Source organism: Trachurus trachurus (assembly GCF_905171665.1).
Source record: "Trachurus trachurus genome assembly, chromosome: 14".
NCBI lineage: Eukaryota > Metazoa > Chordata > Actinopteri > Carangiformes > Carangidae > Trachurus > Trachurus trachurus.
Genome location: NC_139903.1, coordinates 32,582,525 through 32,605,077, shown reverse-complemented (window position 1 = coordinate 32,605,077; position 22,553 = coordinate 32,582,525). Strand labels below are relative to the sequence as shown.

Sequence of the window (22,553 nt, the reverse complement as noted above, 5' to 3'; positions counted from 1 at the left end):
ACAGAATAGGATACTACAGCCTCTATGGCTACAACACGTCACCAGACATGCGATTAACGGCTTCTCCTACAGGCGGCGGGCCGTGCTTGTCCCGGAACCGTTCATACGCTATCGACGGGTGAGAAGCAGGTGAGAAGACGGAGCTGCTCTTTGTTAAAACAGTTGAACACAGATAAACACAAAACAAACGACCCAACACCCTAATACCTCGTAAAAATATGCTGCAGAAGGCATATGGAGCGCAAGCTGCGATGGCCGAGTGGTTAAGGCGTTGGACTTGAAATCCAATGGGGTTTCCCCGCGCAGGTTCGAACCCTGCTCGCAGCGAGTGACAATGTTTTCCACTCAGTCACTTTGTTTAAGCCAGAGTAGCTCATGAGGCTGCTGCACACCGCAAAATTATGAGATTTTGACTCTGCTCTTGCTCCTATGGTGGTCCCCATAGGAGCCTGCTTTCATAAACACACCCCTCCTCTCTCCACCACCCCGACTTCCGCCGCGCCGCCATTACTTATTGTTTTATTTCCCACTGTAGCGCTGTTATTTCGTCACTTTATTAAGTTATAATATTTTTTCATGCGAGAAAGTAAGGGTTAAGATCCCGAATATACGGTTAGTTTATGACGGCTGTTTAGAAGTTTGCTCCGAGTTGGGAGAAGTGAAGCTCCAGCACCGCAGTGAAGTTAGTTTTAAGTTGGATATTTGACAGACATTCGCTCCTTCTCAATACATTAAAAATTCATAGAAAATATAAGATGTGTTCAAATGCAATAAAACAGGTGTGCAGAGGAGGCCTATCCCTACCATCCTGTGTTGATTTTGAGCCAACAGGTCACATGACCTGGGAATTATTGCTCTAACGCTCATTACAGTATAAAATATATTAAAAATTCATGTGACCTGTTGGTTCAAAATCAACACAGGATGGTAGGGCTAAGTCTCCTCTATGACACACACCTATTTTTATTGCATTTAAACACATGTAGTATTTTATATGAATTTTTAATGTAGCCTATTTTATACAGTAAATAATATTATGAGCATAGCTCAATAACTCCCAGGTCATGTGACCTGTTGACTCAAAATCAACACGGGATGGTAGGGCTAATCATCCATTGACACACACCTGTTTTTATTGCATTTAAACACATGTAATATTTTATATTTAATTTATTTTATACAGTAAATATGAGCATTATAGCTCAATAACCTCCAGGTCATGTGACCTGTTGGCTCAAAATCAACACAGGATGGTGGGGCTAATCCTCCTCTATGACACACACCTGTTTTATTATTTATTATTTTCTATGAATTTTTAATGTATTGAGAAGGAGCGAATGTCTGTCAAATATCCAACTTAAAACTAACTTCACTGCGGTAGCTTCAGCGAGCTGCAACGAGCACCAGAGGAGCGGATGAGCGGCTCCTCAGCAACCCGGCCGTCTGCAGTGCTCGTTTAGCCGGCCAAACTACGTTGTCGTGCCTCGGGAGGAAACCATCGTTAATTTATTAAGTTTTTAATATTTTTTCATGCGAGAAAGTAAGGGTTTAGATCCCCAATGTGCGGTTGGTTTATCCAAATGACGGCTTAGAAGTTTGCTCCGACGTTGGGTGAAGTGAAGCAGCTGCAGGAGCGCTAGAGGAGCGGAGTGACTCCTCAGCAACCCGCCTGCAGTGCTTGTTTAGCCGGCCGAAAGACGTCGGGAACGTCGCCGCTGGAGGAAACGGCAACTTAACTTACCAGCAGGTTTGTAGAGGTTTACCTCTGACTGGTTAAATTCTTTTTAGGAGATAAATGTTGGTCTCATTGATGAAATCTAACAATTGTGGCAGTCTTTTGAATGAAAAGTGAAGCTTCACACAGAGCAGCAGCTCTGCCCCACAGTGAACGTGAATGTCCTAAAACTTATTGGGGGATGCCCTCAAATCACTTATTTTGGGCACTAACACTAGTGCTGGGGACTGAAAAGTTGCTAAACTGAATTTCAGAAATGTTATCTTGGCTAACCATGTGGAACAAGGTGGATGCACTTCAAAAAAACTTATTGTTTGCTTACAGTTGTAAACAAATGCACATGGCCAGGGACTGCTAGCAAAACAGCAGAAAAGCCAGTGGACTTACATAGGCCTAGTTCCTAGGCTACATCAGCAGCAGCACTATTGACATACAATTGTGTTTTTTTGTATATCTTTTATCATAAAGAAATCATTCTCATGCAAAAAATATGTAGGCTATTATTATTTTTTTGTTTTTACTGTAATGGCTCTTGGGGCCCCCTAGTGGCCACGGGGCCCTAAGCAGGCGCTTAGTTGCTTATGCCTTGGGCCGGCTCTGCGGTTTCCAATACAGCCTGCATGTAGCCCACTGGGCCAGCCACCATTCTGGCTCTGTCCTTCCTGCGTCCAATCAATGCGCGCCTCATTACATATTAATACAATGAACATCGGACCAGTCAAAACCTCGTAGTAAAGTAAAATAAAAACCTGGATTTTCTACCATTTCTTTCTACTTTTCTGAAATAATACATGTATTAGGCTATAATACACAATACAAGAACAATAGCCCAAAATCTCACAATTGATCAGTGCATGAAAAAAATGTGTTTTTGCCTGTAGTGTCTGGCCTTACCAACATGTCAAATACTGTTTCCATTTGGAACTGGTTCTGATACATGTTGCTTTTATGGTTAGGGTAAAGGTTGAGGAAGTGTGTGTGTGTGTGTGTGTGTGTGTGTGTGTGTGTGTGTGTGTGTGTGTGTGTGTGTGTGTGTGTGTGTGTTATGGCCACCTGCTCTGTCTGGCCTTTAACATCAAAACAAAATGTCCTTGTTCAACAACATGACGTCTCTCTTCACTCTCCTCGTGGCTCGGCCACGTTCAGCTGCCATCCTGACAAATCACTCTGTGAATATAGGCTATTTAGTATTTATATTATTATGATGACTAACTAACATCAAAATGGTGTTTTTATTTAATTTAAACAGAAGCTTAAAAAAGGAACTATGTGACCATGACATGTTACCTTATGTAAAGTAAAAACAAAGTAGTGGGTGTATTGGTTGGTCTGATTCAGTCTGACAATAACACAACTCTTCACGTCCTGGCACAGGTGAGGTGTCACACAGCTCTACACATATGGTCGCTGCAGAGCCACGGAGCTTTTGTTCCCGACATCCAGTTTGTGTTCAAGTGGTGGCTGCACCCGAGGTCACTCCAGGTCAGTGTGGGATGTGATTTGTGGGTCAGTGTGTCTGAATGTGATTCATCAGCCTTGACCTCTTCTCTGGTTACCATCCTCTTTTTCATCATGGTCACTGGACTTAAGCAGCCCAAAAATCACCAGGACATTTTTGGTTGATTTGTTTATTGATATTACGGCTGCAGTGAACGTAGTGTCCGTAGGGGGCACCAGCTCAGACTTGATTACTGGTCTGAACAGAAGGCGGGAGGAGGAGAAGGAATTTGTCTCAGTGTGGATGAAGTGATCAAAGCTCACACATTGTTCCCTGTTAATCCTGTTCTCCATTATCCTTGGTTGTAATGGGATGTAAATGTATTCACACACACACAGTGATTTGTGGTGGTTTTTCCACCAGACGGTCAGATATTAACCTCCTTCACAGAGTCTGTTTCAATTTGAAGCTTTGGCAGTTTATATTTAAGCACAGAAACGTCCAAAGTCTACATAAACCCACAGATAGCCTACAACCAGCTAAAGGCCTGACTCCAGACCAGCACAGTATTTCTCTAGCTGGGTAGGTAGGTAGGATGGTACAAAGGTAGGATGGCATGAACGAAGGTAGAGAAGGTGGGAATGAAGGGAAGTGGGAAGGTAGGTATGGCAAGCCATTTTAACATTTAAAAGCTAAGTTTGACTCTCCGGAATTAACATTGTAGATATCAACAACGTTTTCTGACTAGTCGTAATTACATTTTAAATAGTTGGATTTTTTATTCAAGATATCTGTAATTCAGTTTTGCCGAGTCAAAAAGAACATTTCAGATATCTACAACTACGTTCTTCCTAGGACAAATGACATCACTTTTGACATTCATGTGTATAGGGTTTGTCATTACAGATATCTACAATTCAGTTGCAGATATCCACTATGTGAATTACAGATATCTGTAACTGAATTACGACTAGTACTAATTCCAGTTTGAGATATCTACGACGTCATTTTGACTAGTCATAATTCCAGTTACAGATATCTACAACGTCATTTCGCCTAGTCAAAACTTAATTTAAGATATCTGAAAAGGGACATGTAGATATCTTTAATTGTTTGTTTGTTTATTTGTTTATTAAAGACTCCCATTAGCTGCTGGACTTTCCAGTAGCTACTCTCCCTGGGGTCTTTATCACTGAAATTATAATACATATTTTCATTAATACATTGACATACAATTGAGGTGAATTAAAGATATCTGTAACTGGAATTATGACTAGTCAAAATGACGTCGTAGATATCTCAAACTGGAATTAGTACTAGTCGTAATTCAGTTACAGATATCCGTAATTCACATAGTGGATATCTGCAACTGAATTGTAGATATCTGTAATGACAAACCCCATACACATGAATGGCAAAAGTGACGTCATTTGTCCTAGGAAGAATGTAGTTGCAGATATCTGAAATGTTCTTTTTGACTAGGCAAAACTGAATTACAGATATCTACAACACATATCCAGTCTGGCTTTTAAATGTTAAAATGTCTTGCCATAGGTAGGTAGGTAAGGAGGTAGGAAAGTAGAGAGGTAGGAAAAGTAGTCAAGGTAAGTTTATTTGTATCAGGGCTGTCTCGATTAATCGACTTAATCGATTAGTAGTAGAGCAGATAAGGGGAAAAATACTTCAGTTTGTGATACAAACATGAAAATTGGCACAAGTGCTCACTATAATCCACTCCACTTGAAAAGTTTGGGTGTCCACACAAAATTTCAATATTTTAATTTTAGACACTTTCAGTGCCAAATGTTTTATATGTGGTCAGTGGTCATGATGTTGACACTGACATTATTAACAAATACTTGACAAAAAAGAAGGAAAGATAAGAAGCGCTCATTCCAGAGGCAACTTACACCTCACATTTGCAGCTGCATAAAGCTGTACATGCCATTTCAAGCCTGTAGCATTTGCATCTGATGGTGTAGCCTACCTCAGTGTTTTTGTAAATTAATAATCGTCAAATGAAAAAGAAAAAGAAGAAGAAAAAAAAAAAACAGGAGAAAGCTCAGACGTGCAGTAGTAGGTGGGCTGGGCCATACACAGGAATGACAGGGAGGGCAGGCCAGCTTAAAGGAGAATTCCGGTCATTTTTGACCCCTAAATCGTTGTCCTGATGGTCGCCCGGTGTTGGGGGGAGCAAAAAACGCCACTAAAATTGCTGCAGGCAAACCAGAGTTACACCATGGCTAGACGGAGCTAGCGATAGCCACAACGCTAAAGTATGGGGGCAATTTTTTCAACAACAACAAACACTCAAAAAACAATCAAATATCTATGGTACATGACTGGAATCCTTAGAGACACCACTGAACTCATATAGTGTAGAGTATAAACAGTATAAACTTTGTGTTTTTGCATGTAGTCACTCACCTCAGACAGCCTAACTCTGGAACATCCTGGGAAGACATTACTATCCAATCACAGAGCGCCTGCTCTCCCCGCTACAGAAACAAACACTTTGTCCTTGTTGTGATGATTTCTTTACTAAAATAAACTATCAGAGATATTTTGGACATAACCACTGCACTGCTCCACCGTTTATTTTAGTAAAGAAATCATCACAACAAGGACAAAGTGTTAGTTTCTGTGGCGGGGAGAGCAGGCGCTCTGTGATGGGATAGTAATGTCTTTCCAGGATGTTCCAGAGTTAGTATACTCTACACTATATGAGTTCAGTGGTGTCTCTAAGGATTCCAGTCATGTACCATAGATATTTGATTGTTTTTTGAGTGTTTGTTGTGGTTGAAAAACTTGCCCTCATACTTTAGCATTGTGGCTATCCCTAGCGCCGGGTAGCCATGGTGTAACTCCGGTTTACCTGCATCAATTTTAGTGGCGTTTTTTGCTCCAACCAACACCGGGTGACCATCAGGACAACGATTTAGGAGTCAAAAATGACCTGAATTCTCCTTTAATGGGAGTAGGTAGGTAGGTAGGTAGACACAAAGGTAGGAAGATGGGTTGGAAGGTATCAAGGGAGATGGAAAGTATGATACAAAGGGAAGTAGGTGGGCAGATAAGAAGGTGGGAGGCATGAAGGTAGCTGCATATAAGAAGGAAGAGATGTAGGCAGAGGGAATTCATGAACTGCATAGAGCCTTAACATAGAAAGATAAATTGTATTAAATGTATTAAGAATAAAAAACAATCATTTCCTGCCTTTCAGATGAATGTAGATGTTGGTGGTTCAGGCTGCAGCTGCAGAGCAACGTTACATAACTTCACATTCAGTAAACTCAGGCTTGTATCCATCCATTTATCTCCATTTATTATGTATGATTTTTTTTTTTTTTTCAGAGCAACAGTCTCTACCTCATCAGGGCGGGCAGAGACACAGAGAGAGAGAGGACACCAGAAATACCTCCATTTCTATTCTCTCTTTATGCCTTCTCTCTCTGCTGGCCGTGTCTGTAGTGAATTGAAGGAGGAGATGGAGGGAAATATTACTGGCAGGAGAAGACAGCGGGAGGATAAAGAGAGGCAAAGAGAGTGAGTAGAGTAGAGAGAGAGAGCAAGAGAGGGAGGGAGGGAGGCGGTAAGAGCGTGTAAAGGAGGGCGTCTGACGGAGAGGGGAGTATTTATAGGTAGAGAGATGAGGCGATAGAACGGCAGTGAAGAGAGCAGGAGAGAAAGAGAGAGAGAGGGAGCAAGGGAAGGAGGGAGGAGAGACAGAGAGAGAGGGAAAACCAGACACAATAAGAAGAAAAGGAAGACAAAGAGGAGGAGAGGGCAAGCGAGGGACCATGCTGAGGAGGAAGAGGAGCGTGTCGTTCGGAGGCTTCGGATGGTGAGTGAGTGTAGAGAGTGACTGTGGCTGCTTCTAAATGATCTCATCACACTTTAAAGGGTTCTTGAGTTGGTTTCCAAGGGGTTAATAGGGTTAGGGTGAGGGTGAACTGACATCACAGTGACATCATGGTTGCATCACCCCCCCCCCCCCTCTTCCTCTCCAAAAAAATAAAAGACCAAACAAGAGAAACAAATGGGTGAAGTGATCTTTTGTTCTGAGCTACTGTGGTTCAATATGAGACAGAATCTGAACATTAACACAGCTGAAGTTAAAATTTGACTTTTTTTCAAACGGGGTTTGGTTGAAAACTTTCCAGGCTCGGCTGCAATAAGGTTTCCATAGAGTTGTTGATCCTTTGTCAGTGCTGAGCTACGTTCTCTCTCCGTCTGCATCTCTGTTTCCAGTCGAGTGGCACCGAACAAAAAGCCTTTTAACTGCCACAGTTAATAAACAACTTTCTGTGCTCAGGAATCCACAGAATGACAAAGTTTTACAGCTCAGACGCTCCTGGTCTCAGATCAGTTGCAGGTGTCTGTTGACATCAGTTACATAGGCCTATGTGATGTAGCCTATAGCCTATTCTAGGTGCAGTCTCTCTCATGGTCGATTCTTTTAAAGGAACTTAAAAAATAAAAATAAAAAAGTGAATTTACTTTCGGACTGCAGCTGATAATTGTTGATACGTGACAAATTATCTGTTAAATGTCAGATAGTGTAAAATTCAAATATTTATCATTTATGATAAATTGCTAATTACAGAAATTATGGATGGATTTTCTCTTGATTAACTGGTTGATTAATTGTCTAACTGATCTTGTTTCCTTAGCAAGAGATAGGGGGTGTATGACAGTGGATAGAGCCTTGTTTTTAGCATAGAAACTATAGGAACACAGGCAAACAGCTAGTTTATTTTGCACAAAGAAACAGAGCAGGGTTAGCTTAATTTAAAGACTGGAAACACAAACAGCTGGTTGGTTTATGTTAGCATAAAGGAAACGTTTAGCTTTAAAGCCGTGAACAGGGGGAAGAGCTAGCTTAGCTTAGCATGAACAGTAGAAATGGAGCAACAGCAGCTAGTTTATGTTAGCTTTGGGATTGAAAACAGGAACCAGCTGGTATAGGCTAGTCTCATATGAGGACTGACAATAGCTTGCTTAGGTTAGCATAGACTGGAAACAGGTTGAAACAGCTAGCTTATACTGGCGCGTAAACTTGAGGTCAGGATGTAGTTTTAATTAAAGATAAGAAATAGGCTATGGTAGCCTAAGCGCTGCACCATGTGAGTAAAAACATGCAGAGTCCTAACAACATAGCCGGGTTTACATTGAGCCAAATATTCCAATTAAAATTGGTTTAGATGTCCAAACTGAATGAAAATGCCCTGTCAGAATAAACAAGTCCAACGTGTCTACGTAAATGTGTAGTGATGAGTTTTCAACGGGCCTGACAGTTTTGATTAGACCAGACTGGGCTGCATCAGCTGCAGTCCAGACTGGGTGTTGAAGCTGGGACTTGACACAGCTCAGCCAATCAATCCTTGGCTCGTATCTGGCCAGACTCGGGCCAAAAAAAAGAGGAAAAATGACCCGAGTCATTTCTATATAATTTCAGCCTCAACCAGCGCATCCCACCGGGTTGGTTGGGTCGGATACGCCTGTTAAGAGCTGTAAAACGTCCATTCTGAATAAATGCAATAACACATGTAAACACCCGATGGGATTAGATCACATCACATGTAGCTACACAGTTAACCTGAAAGACTCATTCTGAATGAATTCAATCAAGTGCCCATGTAAACCCTCAGGCTCACTGGGATCTCAGCCTGTGGGAGTAAACCTTGTCAACCTTCAGTCGATCCACCGTTCTAAATCAAGGTGTATGTTCAGCTACGGGTAACCATGGCAACGGCACTCCCCAGCCGACAATACAGCGCCGTGCCTGACCTGGATATTTAAATTCCACATATTGGAGTAAACACAGTAAACAGCTGTGAGGTTTCCGTGTCTCAGCTGTTGACTGGTCGAAGACGACGTCACATGTCTCTAAACGCAGCTCTGATTGGACATTTGGACGAGGTGCGGTTTTTAAAAGAGAAAGGGGGTTTGTAGAATGTGTTGGGTAGAGTCCTCTAAGACGGTGGTTCTCAACTGGTGGGTCGGGACCCAAAAGTGGGTCGCGGACAGCTGGTCAAAAAAGTAAATAATATTTAATGCACATCTGATGTTGGACATGTCTTTTATTTTGAAAAATAACTTATTTTGAAAGGCACACGAGACACGTGAACACATGCAGTTGTAATGCTCCTCCTCACTTTCTAATTATTTGCTCCATTTGCTCTGAATGCAGTGAATCTTGTTTTGTTTTGTGGGTCTTTATTTTGCAATTTGATATTTATTCACTTTTGTGAACATGCTCTGAATACAGAGATGCATTAGAAGTCAAATATATCGTTTTGTTGGTCTCTTGTGCAGTTTGATATTTTTTTATTCACTTCCGTACATGCAGTTGTCATGGTCCTCCTCAGTTTCATTCATGTGCTCTGAAATGCACTTTTCTCAATAAAGAGCAAAATTAGTTTTTAAAGGCTTAAAAAAAAAATTCTTGGTTTGAATTCTATAAAAGTGGGTCGCAACTTAATGACCATGGGAACATGTGGGTCCCAGAGTGAGACTAGTTGAGAACCCCTGCTCTAAGACCCTGGTTTACAGCCCAGATGATGTCAGGTGTGTCATCATGACTCATCTGGATTTAATCTGAACTCAAATAATATTCTGTCTCCCTAGAAACCAGGTTTAAATACAATAGCTAATAACCTACATAAGAAAATGTGACAAATATTCCTATATTTTGTCCTCTCATGTCTTCTCAGACTGAGCTGGAACACTGTGATGTGGTCGACAGGCCTATGAAGTCCTGGTTCAGGCTGGAATGTAAAGTAGTTTCCCTCTGTGTCATTTTCGCCTCAGTAAATCTCAGTCTGCAGTCGGCCTGTCAAAGTCTCTGTGACCAGAATACACAACTCTCTCTGTGTGTAAACCCTTACACAAGCCTCCTTTTCAATCATTCACTCTCTTTTTTATTTCTTTTCCTAATCTGTCCCTCATGTCCCCGTGTACTTGTATACCTCCCCCTCCTTCCACCACTCCTTCCCATCTTATACTTCCTTGTTTCCTTCCATATGCATCTAAGAACTGCCCTTATTTGCTTCTATCACCCTTATTTATATGTTCTACACACCCTACTTCCTTTTCTACTTCCTGATTCCCTCCTACACCCCTTTGTCCTTCCACATCTTCCTCTTTCCTTGTCTAATTCTCTCTCTTTCTCCACATTTTCTCTGATAAGTTAAAGGGATAGTATGTTTTTTTTTAAAAGTGGGGTTGTATGATCTCCAAATAGCCCCTAAGTACTTTAATTGCAGTAGAAGACTCTCTGCACTCCTCCCGTTAGCAACGCCAGCCCATAGCCCTGCCCAGAGATTTACAACATACAGTGTTGTGAACAGACCCAAAGAAACGGCCTATTTTCGCGGCCTAAAAGAGGTTTTACCTGAAAAAACACATTTCCATTGTTTGCTATAGTATAATTTTTTCCAGCCCTTCAAAGTGCAGGAAAAACGCAGTTTTTATTTGGACCTAACCAACTCACGTATCCCTCCGCCCAGGGTTAGCGCCCGGCCATCAGCAGTTGGTTAGGTCCAAATAAAAACTGTGTTTTTCCTGCACTTTGAGGGGCTGGAAAAAATTATATTATAGTGAACAATGGAACTGTGTATTTTTTTCCAGGTAAAACCTCTTTTAGGCCGTGAAAATAGGCCGTTTCTTTGGGTCTGTTCACAACACTGTATGTTGTAAATCTCTGGGCAGGGCTATGGGCTGGCGTTGCTAATGAGTGCAGAGAGTCTTCCACTGCAATTAAAGTACTTAGGGGCTATTTGGAGATCATACAACCCCACTTTAAAAAAAATGATACTATCCCTTTAACAGAATGGATTCCATCACCATTCCTCCTCTTCCTTGTCGTCCCCCAGTCCTCCCAGAATTTCGACTGAGTCGACCAATAGAGTTGTAGCATTGAATAATGCAGCAGCAGCTTCAGGGGGAGGGGGGGCGTGTCCTCCCGAGGCCACGCCCCCTTCCTCCATCAGTGTGTGCTGCAAACTAGACCAGGACCAGACAAACAGAACAGACTAGGTTGTAAACATCCTCCTTCACAGATACAGTGATGATGAGAATGATTGCTGAGTTTTGATATTGATCTTTGTCAATTTGTGATTTTATTGATAAATTAATTTTGTGTGTGTGCGTATGTGTGTGTGCAGATTTAGCAGTTTAAATGTCTTATTTATGACCCGCGGGAGTTGACTTTTCACTGAGTCATCACATATCCAGGCTTTTAACACTAAGGTCGATCACTCACTCTCACTTTCCATTTTTACATCGCTTTTCCTCCTCCTCCTCCTCCTCTTCATCGATCATATTTCACCTGAGGGGAGGGGCTCACTCAGTGTCTCTAACCCCAACTTTAGCAGAGTTACATAAACAGCAGCTGTGACATCATCAGCTCAGAGTCAAACCTGTATCCAGTAGATTCACATCTGGATGATAAATTGATTGGTTCTGATAATGAAGTGATGTTATAATCAATATTTATGTCCATCCAACTCTTTCAGTCACCAGCAGAACTCATTATTTTTTGAGGTGGGAAACTTATCAGTGACTGTGAGCTGCTTTATAGCTGTGTGTGTGTGTGTGTGTGTGTGTGTGTGTGTGTGTGTGTGTGTGTGTGTGTGTGTGTGTGTGTGTGTGTGTGTGTGTGTGAGAGAGAGAGAGAGAGTGTGACGTAAATGTGTGATTTATTGCAGTCATAGCACTTTAATAAAAAGGGTTTTTATTGCTGTGAACCTCTGAGGTCACACACACACAGACACACATACACACACACACACACACACACACACACACACACACACACACACACACACACACACACACAGGTTCTTAAGGTTAATAGAGTATGCAGCGGTTATGTCTGGGTGTTTCTCTTGTTATCAAAGTGAGATGTACAGTATTTTAACGGTATGTCCCTTTCTCTCCCTCTCTCCCTCTCTCCCTCTCTCAGGATTGATAAATCCACCGTCAGCACTCTCAGAGCTCGGTGAGTAACAACCTGAGTCACGTCACAAACACAGTGAGACCAGTTGAGTTCAGAGCTGTTTTCTGTAACAACATGTCTGTCTATGTCCCGTCGGTCTGTCCTGGTGATGATCTGTCCTCTGTCTCTCACCATGAGCTGTTGTTTGGTTAAGGTGTTTTTCCTCAGTGGATGTGGATGTTGTTATGATGCAGTTCATTATAATGATGATGATAATGGTGGTGATGGTGATGATGATGATGGTGATGGTGTAGGGTTGTATATCTCCACCACTGAGGCCGATTCGATACGCATCTCGATACGCTGCCACCGATACGATACATTAACGATTCACTGAAGCTCCTGTCGATACGATGCGATATGATTCACTCCTGTTCACGATGCGATGCGATTCAAAAGTGATTTGATAACGATATGACTTAATTACAAAGAGATTTGGTTCGATATGATGTTTGATACAGTTGTGATATGAGAGTTTCTTCCCACATCAGGTTTATTACCTCAATACCACTATTCTGCTTTACTGTCTGTATCAATTTGAAGGATGTAGCCTATATTTGGTTAATTTTTACAGGGCAAACCAATAAATCATATTTGTAAGGTACAGTCTAGAGGAAATAAATGAAATCCAGCTTAATCATATGGGCTCGTCTTGTGTGGTGGCACCTCTGCATTTTGGTCTTTTGCTATGTTATAATAATAATAACCTTATTTATATACAGTGTTGTGCTAGTTACTGAAAAATAGTAACTAGTTACAGTTACTAGTTACTTCATAAAAAAGTAACTCAGTTAGTAACTCAGTTACTTAAACCAAAAAGTAATGCGTTACTGAGAAAGTAACTTTTTCGTTACTTTAAAAGTTTTTTTTTTTCCAATGCTCCCATTAAATAAAGGTTGATTGAATTCCCCTCTAACCTCATTTCAGTTCTGTAGCCTACTGATGCTGATGAAGAAACACGTGTTTTTATCTGTACAATTTTACCATCATCATCATGCTGCATGATGTCAGCAGCAGCTTGACCTAACTGCAAAAAAATCTCGAGTTACGTTTAAGACTGTTTTCAGTGACGGAAGTAAATTCACTCCAGCGGTATTTTTTTTATCGATCGATCAGCTGTGTTTACCCAGAGCGATCAGCTGTGTTTACCGTTTCAGGCGTCATAATTCGAGTCCGTCTGTCGGACTCCAACCGCTGCTGCTCGGGTGGAGTGGGTGCTGGTGTGTGCGCGCTGTGACTCGAGCTGTGTCCCAGTTCAGGGGCTGCAGCCTGAACTGAGACACAGCTTCGGTCTCGGATGCTGCGTTAGCAAAGTTACCTTAGCTCGCCGTCATGCCCTGCCCAGAGAATCGCTCTGACCTGTCCAGTCCTCTTCATGTAGCGTGTTTGATTACGTGTGGGACGCTAGAGGGCGGCCACCAACTAGTGCTTAGTGTCTGTGCTCTGTCTTTCTTTCAATTTAATGAAACTTTATTGATCGCTGAAATGTTATAGGAATGTTGTGTGCGCTGTAAAACCTCACCAAAAGGAACGGAAAGGAACGGAGTAACGCAGCGTTTGGTAACGGGAACGGAGTTACTGATTTTAAAAAAACAACGCGTTACGTTATTAGTTACCGAAAAAAGTAACGGCGTTACGTAACGGCGTTACTAATAACGCGTTACTACCCAACACTGTTTATATAGCACCTTTAAAAACACAAGTTTACAAAGTGCTTCACAAAACAACATAAAAGAGACAAGTCACAGATGTTTTGTTGTGGGACACTTCTGGGTGGAGAGTCTGTGTTTTCTCTCCAGTCAGTGACAGAGAAGCTCCTGCAGCAGAGTAGCAGAGCTACTAGCCCTGCTAGCTGTCCCGGATGCTAACCGCTACCGCTAACTAGCGGTTAGCATCCACGGCTACAACCAGAGCCACTACCACGGCCCTTCTCCAAGTTACAGCCGGTGACGGCGGAGTATTGACCAGCCGCTCGGCTCCAGTGCTTCAGGTCGGACTGTTTACTTTTCTTGGCGGCTGTGACTACAGCTGCTGCTGCTGCTGCTGCTGCTGCTGCTGCTGCTACCTGTCAGGGGCAGGAGCATGGATGTATTATATTAACAGGAGGCTGCACACGGCTTCCGCGGTGGTGCATTCAGGTTGCCTCGGAAAATGAAATGATCTATTTAACCATGGAATTTACCGATGTAGAAGGCTAGAAGAGATGCATCGCAAATGCAACCATAAGTTATGTCCGATGTACCCTGAATCTACCGGTGCAGTCGCATCGCACACGTTTATATCGGACCACCGATATGAATCGGTGAATCTTCACATCCCTATGATGATGATGGTGATTAGGGCTGCCCGATAAATCGTATTTCCATCGTCATCTCGATGTCGACATGCACGATAGACACATCGCGCAAGGTTGCCTGAAATGCGATTAGTACGTATTCATCCCCCCGCGGTCGGAATCCCCGTCCACACGTTCCGCCATAGTCACTCACACACACACATCACACAGTTCAAAACGTTGATTAATGTTAACAGTTTCCTGGCTGTCTCAAAACCAGTTGTCTTTCTTTTTCCTTTTTGGCCCGCGGTTGGGTTGAGAAATGCTCGCGAGTCCGGCTGTGTTGAGTCCGAGATTCAACAGGCCGACCTGGTTTTACAGTTATTACAGGCAGTACGCCCGTTTATCACCAACAAACACAGTACTAGATGAGGGGGGTAAGTGACTGAGCTCAGGCCGTATAAGACGGGTGGGGGGTCAGCTGCTTGGAGCGGTGCGGGTGTCTGACTGCAGCGGAGACTACCATGGATCTGCTCCGTGACACAGTGCTTTGGGACAGGACCGGGGCTCATCCGCTAATCGCTAATAACCCAAAAACAGCAGTGACACGTGCTTTCACGCAGAGTCTCCAAACCAGAAAGGTCTCTAACAACAATACAATGGAAAAAGTCGTTTTTGAAAAAAAGAAAAAGAGAGAGACCGGCAGTGCCGTGTAACCACAACAACAAGAAAAAAAACTGACAGTGAGTGAGCGTCACACTTCCTGTATCTGGCCCTTCAAATTAAAAGCACAGTGATTTTTTTTGGTTGACCAGTGCTTGGTCAACTAGCTATTTGGGGGCAGCTCTAGTAACAACAATAGTGGCAGACTTCTGTCAGGTCCCTCACATACCGCGCCTGAAACACATCCACGCAGCATCAATCACCATATTTGTACTTGCATAACTTGTGTTTAGTCAGCTTATAATGTTTGGAATTTGTTCACAGCATCGCAAGTTTTCCACCCTTCTTCTCTGTTTGTGGTGTATTTGTGTCATCGCACATCGCACATTTTCCTGATATCGTGCAGGGGCCTCATTTATCATTGTGGATACGCGCTTTTTTACACGCTCTTTCCCCCATTTTGTGCGTACGCACTTTTCTCCGCCTAATTTGGGATCTATCAAACCAAAACTTGTCGGGAGTAAGTGCAAAAATTTACGACCAGTCCGACCATGGCGTACCGGCATTTACACGCTTTTTGAAGAACAGGAGGAATTGGCGACGCCGCTGCAGAGTCAGAGAACTGCAGTAGCCTATGCGAGGGAGAGAGGAGCGCGGACACTGTTTGAAGTAGCAAGTGGTGGTGATGATGACCCCCCCCCCCCCCCACCACCACCACCACCACCACCACCGCACACGTGTTGACGTCGGCACTTTACATGAAAGCAGCGACTCTGATTTTTTCCCTGTGCATTTACACTAGTTTGCTCCTAAATATTGGCTTTATAAAACGAATTTCGTTTTCTTTTGATATCATATTGATATTTTCCCCTGCATGTAGGCTACACCTCTTCCACAACCAGTCTGTCCAGTCTGGAAAATAATTTCTGCGACGTGCGTGTGTTAAGTAGCCAGACTGGACACACACAAGCAAGCAGCAAGCCCAATAATGTCGGCGCAAATCAAAGCAAATGAGAAAACATGATCGATATTTTTTGTGTGAATAATATTTATTGTATTTAACAAAAATGGGTGCTGCCCAACATCATTTTAGGAAAAGTCACAGACTGGTGGACTTCAATGTTTTTTTGTTTTTTTAAAAATATATAGCTATGCACAAATGAAAATCAAATCTTCCAGTGAACGGAAGTTGGGGGTTAAGGGGTGCAAAGTAGTACTGACTGGCAGTGGAAACCCTGCTTTAAATTATTATGACATAATCTAAAATAAGGGGCAGAATAAATATGATTCTTCTTCTTTCTGCTCTGTTTCATTTAGATTTGGGAGTTTTTTGTTTTTATTGTAGCCTTTCAATGCAAGATGATGTTTCTGACTGATATTGCCTTGTTACCGTGTATCTCGCTTTCAGAGAAATTCCGCTTCTTTCTCCGCTCTCCGTCCGTCTGTTGTCTTCACCGTCTTCCACTGACGTCATTCCACAGGTTTCCAGAGCGCACATGGCTACTTAATATGCACGTAACTGATTTGCATTTACCACATATGGTTGTGTGGGGCTGTTTAGGGGGCTGGGTATGAGGCGTGTTCTCATCCACGCTTTTCTCAGGTCCGGTGTGATCTATCAAGGGAAATACCGTGCAGCCGTGTGTACGCGGAGTTTGATAGATCTGAAAAGAGTGTATATTTTTTGGTCGTACGCACATTTTGCCTTTCCGTCGTACTGAAAATTTAAGAGGACTTTTACACGCTCTTTGATAAATGAGGCCCCAGGCCTATTTTAGGCCAAAAAAGGGGTCAACGTTCAACAAATTGCAACAGAAGCAAACTCAACTGATTTTGTATCCTCAGCATGTCCTGAGTGAGGAAAAAAAACCCCGAAGAATCCCATTAGGGGAAAGTTTAGAAAAACACCCAAACATATCCCATTTATACGCATATAAAAAAAATTTTTCACGTGTATAGGGTAAAATTTTTAACCTTTAGATATCTCCATGAAAATTACTGAGTTGATTACTTACATTAAGACAAACAAAAAATGTATTACAAGTGTTTTGAAATTCTTTGTTAACATGAGCAAATTTGCATACATTTGCATAAATTCCACCGTTTTGACGGCACATGTATATGAAGTTGCTGTGGTGGTACCGGCATGAAAATTGGAATGAGTTGACTGCATCGGTCAACCGACAAGTTGACCACTGTAAATTTCAAGATGACTGCAATTTTTCAAGACAGCCACATCCTTAGTAGAGCAGGTATGACATGAGCCAACAGTGCATAATCCAATTACGTATGGCTAATTTGCATACATACAACACCTGATCTAAACATTGAGTAGAGCAGGTGAAATGTCTTGTTCAATCTTGTTAACATATAATATGTTAACAAGATTAAACAAGACGTTTTTTAACTGTAATATGATATAACAGTTAAAAAACTTAAGGAATGGAACCAATTTAGGCTACCCATGAGCATTAATAGAGACGGAGCATGTCATACCTGCTCTACTAAGGATGTGGCTGTCTTGAAAAATTGCAGTCATCTTGAAATTTACAGTGGTCAACTTGTCGGTTGACCGATGGAGTCAACTCATTCCAATTTTCATGTTGGTACCACCACAGCAACTTCATACAGGTGCCGTCAAAACGGTGGAATTTATGCAAATGTATGCAAATTTGCTCATGTTAACAAAGAATTTCAAAAAACTTGTAATACATTTTTTGTTTGTCTTAATGTAAGTAATCAACTCAGTAATTTTCATGGAGATATCTAAAGGTTAAAAATTTTACCCTATACACGTGAAAAAAAATATAAATGGGATATGTTTGGGTGTTTTTCTAAACTTTCCCCTAATGGGATTCTTCGGGGCTTTTTTCCCTCACTCAGGACATGTTGAGGATACAAAATCAGATGAGTTTGCTTCTGTTGCAATTTGTTCAACCTTTTTTCATAAAATGACTGGACTAATGGTGATGATGGTGATGATGATGATGGTGATGATGATGATGATGATGGTGATGATGGTGATGGTGATGGTGATGGTGGTGATGGTGATGGTGATGGTGATGGTGATGGTGGTGATGATGGTGATGGTGATGATGGTGATGGTGATGGTGATGATGGTGATGGTGATGGTGATGGTGATGGTGATGGTGATGGTGATGATGGTGATGGTGATGGTGATGGTGATGATCATGATGGTGATGATGGTGATGGTGATGATGATGCTGCTGCTGCTGATGATGATGATGATAATGATGATGATGATGATGATGATGATGATGATGGAGAGTCTGCAGCCTTACGGCCTGCAGCAGTAAACAGCTATATAAACAGCTGTGTATATCTGGACCTGTTGGACTGTGACTGTGGCTCAGATGGCGACAGTGACTCTGTGCGCCAGATGCATGATGGGAGAAACACACACACCTCTCTCTGTGTGTGTGTGTGTGTGTGTGTGTGTGTGTGTTCAGATCACTGGGTTATACAGAGGATTCAAACAGCGGTTGAATCAGCTGTGGTCACTTCCTGTCTGCAGTGCATCGTGGGTATCCACACAGCTGTCCCCGAGTCGTCCAGGTTGATTCATCAGTCGACTTAAAGAGGCACCAAATCAACAAGCATCAGTTTTACAACATCAATAGTAAACATGTGATGTGTGACATGACATGTGGCATGTGTGTGTGTGTGTGACATGTGGCATGTGTGCGTGTGTGTGTGTGTGTGTGCCTCTGGGGAAGGTGATCTGTCTATCTGACAGAGTATTCTGCTCTTTTCCCTCCAGCACTGTTATCATCTGTCCATCAATTCTCACTCTATACATCCTCTGCGTCTCTTTCTATGTGTCCTTTACGCCTCTCTCTCTGTGTCCTCTGCGTGTGTGTCCTTCTCTCTCTGTACATGTCCTCTGTCTCTCTTTGTAAGTCCTCTATGTCTTTTTCTTTCTCTACATCCTCTGTGCCTCTCTGTCTCCCTCTCCCCTAAATCTGTCTCTCTAAATGTCCTCTATGCCCCCCCCTCCCCCTGTCTCTCTCTCCCCCTCTATGTCCTCTGCGTGTGTGTCACTCTCTCAGAATGTGTCCTCTAAGGCTCTGCCTTTCTCTCTCTCAAGGTCCTCTATGTTTTTTTTCTGTCTCTGTGTGTCCACTATGCCTCTCTCCCTCTCTGCATGTCCTCTGTGTCTCTCTCTCAGCAGTGCTCCTCACACTCTGAGGTTGAACTCTCTGAGCTCCTCCTGTTGCTGTGATTCTGTTTACACCGTGCAAAACTACAATCTTGTGTCGTCAGTGTGTGTGTGTGTACTTGTATTGCTATACTTGTGAGGACCATGAGTTTTAAACCATCAGAGTGAGGACCTTTTGGAAAGTGAGGACATTTTTAGCCGGTCCTCACTTTCTCAGATCCCTTCCAAGGACTAAGACGGTTTAAGTTAGGTTAAGAGTAATGGTTAAGGTTAGGCATTTGTTTTGGATGGTTAAGGTGGGTAAAGGGGCTAGGGAATACATTATGTCAATGAGTGTCCTCACAAAGATATAGAAAAAACAGAGTGGACATGCACATCACACCAGCGAGGGCAGGTGCAGAGTACAAACAATGAGCAAAATAGAAAAAACAAGAGTACTCGCAACTCTGCAGGACTCAGCGTATCAATTTATTGTGGTGACGTACGTTTCGAGCAGTGTAGGTGTACTCTTCGTCAGACAGTAGGATAGCTATCAGAAGCCATCTTAAATACTACTAGTCACATGACTTGATCAGGAGAGGATAGTATGCAGCTGTCACAGGTGACAGAATTAACAGAAATAGCAGAAAACAGCAAGTAGCCTCAATACCCTGACCTTAATATTCTCGGTGCATATAGATAAATGTATTGTGTCACATAATCAAAACACTATAAAAATATTTTACCTCAGGCCAAAAGGGGCCGTGATGTAATGGAATTACAATAATAACAACAACAATATCAGTAGAACAAAGTTCTTAACCCAAACAATGCCATCAGACAAGAAGTCGTCATATAGGATGGGTGTAGTAGCATCTTAAAGTGCAGTATTCGCAGTAAAAAATGACAATGAATATATATAGACCGAATCGCCTTGTTGTTTACATTCTACTTCCGGGTAGAAAACCAGCACGTAATTTGAATGAGATCAATATAAACGAACGAGAGTTTAGCTATATATATCATATTTTTCACGCCCTATCACCGTTTAGACAAATCTGAAATGATTGAAGAAACATTACTATTTCTGTGTGTGTGTTTTGTGTTGCTATGTGTGGTATTTATTCAGTTTGGGGGAATCACGGTGTCTAGAAAGCATCAGAGGCTGCAGCTGACAGGGACAGCTAACGGCGGTAGCACAGCTAACGGCGGTAGCTAAGCTAACACCAGGACTTCAGCTGTTAAAACCCTCCCGTTGTGGGACACGACATGAAACTACTCCAGTTAGCTCAGTCATGTTGTAACTAAGATATCCGCTGGAGAAAATATTTTTTCATGGACCGTTCATTGAGTCACTGAGTTATTAAAGCTAAACAGGTAGCTAACGGTTAGCCCGGCTAATCTATGATAACCATGACTAATAATGTTTGTCCAGTCATTGGTTTTATAGACTTTACAAACATCAGATTAGTCTAAACGGCGATATAGTGACATGAAAAATTAGATATATATAGCGAAACTCTCATCCGTCACTATTGTTCTCATGCTGGTTTTCTACCCGGAAGTAGTTGTAAACAACAAGGCGATTCGTCCTATACACCAACTCGTGATAGAAGCAACAGTCATGATATAAGTAACAGTCATGATAGAAGTACCAGTCAACCCTGAAAAGAAAAAATACAAGAGCTCATAAGAAAGGTCTGATGTCCATCTCTTCATGTTTTTTCTATTGTCCCCACAAAGATAGCCAGACAAACATGTGTGTGTGTGTGTGTACCTGCAGCTCTACATTCCTTCACTGTGTGGAAACGGCATCGTCGTCTGCTCCTCGGCCCCATCTTTTCTCCCCTGTTTTTTTCTGTGTGTGTGTTTTCCTCTCAGTGTTCATCCATCTGCCCCTCTCTCTCCCTCTCTCTCCCTCCCTCTCACTCTCTCTTTCTCTCTCTCTCTCCCTCTCTCTCTCTCTCTCTCTCTCTAAGTGATTAAGGTGCCATAATCCTGATGGTCCCGCTGATGCTACAAGAGGAGGGGGGGAGGGAGGGAGAGAGAGAGGGACAGAGAGAGAGAGAGAGGTACTTGTGCGCTAGATTTGAGCGAGATGCTTAGTAACCGACGGCAACGCTATGCCACACAACCACTGGTGAGTCTGGCATCTCCCCTCATCCTCCATCTGCGTGTTTGTGTGTGTGTGTGTTGTTTTATGGATGTGTTTATGTGACACAGTAATGTAACTCGTGATGCATTCATGTGTTGTAGTATTTATCAGTTCACGTTGAAGTTTTTGTATATCTGTAGGCTACACGTTCTGTTTGTTTACGCCATAGCTACAGTTGACTACACACACGCTGCTCTCTAACACAATCTGAACTCTGATCTGATTTGTGAAACTTTTACCCTCAACAGAGTTTGTAGATAGATGGATCGATGCATGTGTGTTTTTATTTCTGCAGTTTCATATATAAGTCAGATCACATTCCCCCAAAATGTGTTACGCCTGTGTGTATGTGTGTGTGTGCAGCTAAAGGGCAGACAGTCTGTCTGTCTAGAAACAGAAGCCAGCAGCGTCTCCTCTCCTCTCCTCTCCTCTCTGTGGCTGCTGTTGTTGTTGTCGCCGCTGTCGTTTTGTTTACAATCTTGTTGTTGTTAATCTTCACACTGTTGTTGGCAGCCGTGACACATTATAGCCTCCGGTGTGTGTAATTATCATCCTGTCAAAGAGGGTGTGGCTGCAGGTGGTTGACAAACACAGATTTCCGAAAAGTCAGTGAATACACACATTTGTTAGTTCGTGCAGCAGCAGCGTGAGCCTGAAGCCACAGACACACACTGAGATCATCACCAGCCAGCGCCCCCTGAAGGCTTCACTCCCCATTACAGCCTCAGCAGAGAAGTGTTGGACCGAACAAACACACTGAGCACCGCAGACTCACAACAGATGATGTGAGATTTTGTTGGAATTTGAAAACAGGAAAACACTGTCACACTATGGATGGATGGATGGATGGATGGAGGGATGGATGGATGGACAATAGATAGGTTTTTGCATAGATTGATGTATAGATAGAAAGTGTAGGACAGATGGATTGATGTTAAAGGGATAGTTCACCCAAAATTCTAATTTCACTCATTATCTACTCACCCTCATGTGGACTAAGGGCTGGGAGAATTTTCAGAGTCCTCCGTGGCTTCTCTGAGTTACGGGGGGGGCCGCGCAGCAGTATTTGTCCATATAATGGTTGGGAATGGATACCAACTTTCTTCGTCCAAAAAGACACACCAAAA

At 42.5% G+C, this 22,553-nt stretch overlaps 1 pseudogene across 1 annotated transcript in view; it reads left to right on the top strand.

Annotated features, from left to right (window-relative positions):
- Nucleotides 1-6,916: 6,916 nt before the first annotated feature.
- Nucleotides 6,917-22,553, top strand: part of LOC310997585 (rap1 GTPase-activating protein 2-like) — a 64,078-nt pseudogene continuing 48,441 nt past the window's right edge. Inside the window, exons 1-2 of the transcript XR_014596493.1 lie at nucleotides 6,917-7,017; nucleotides 12,142-12,177. The product of XR_014596493.1 is annotated as a rap1 GTPase-activating protein 2-like (transcript). The remainder of the gene's footprint in view (nucleotides 7,018-12,141; nucleotides 12,178-22,553) is intronic.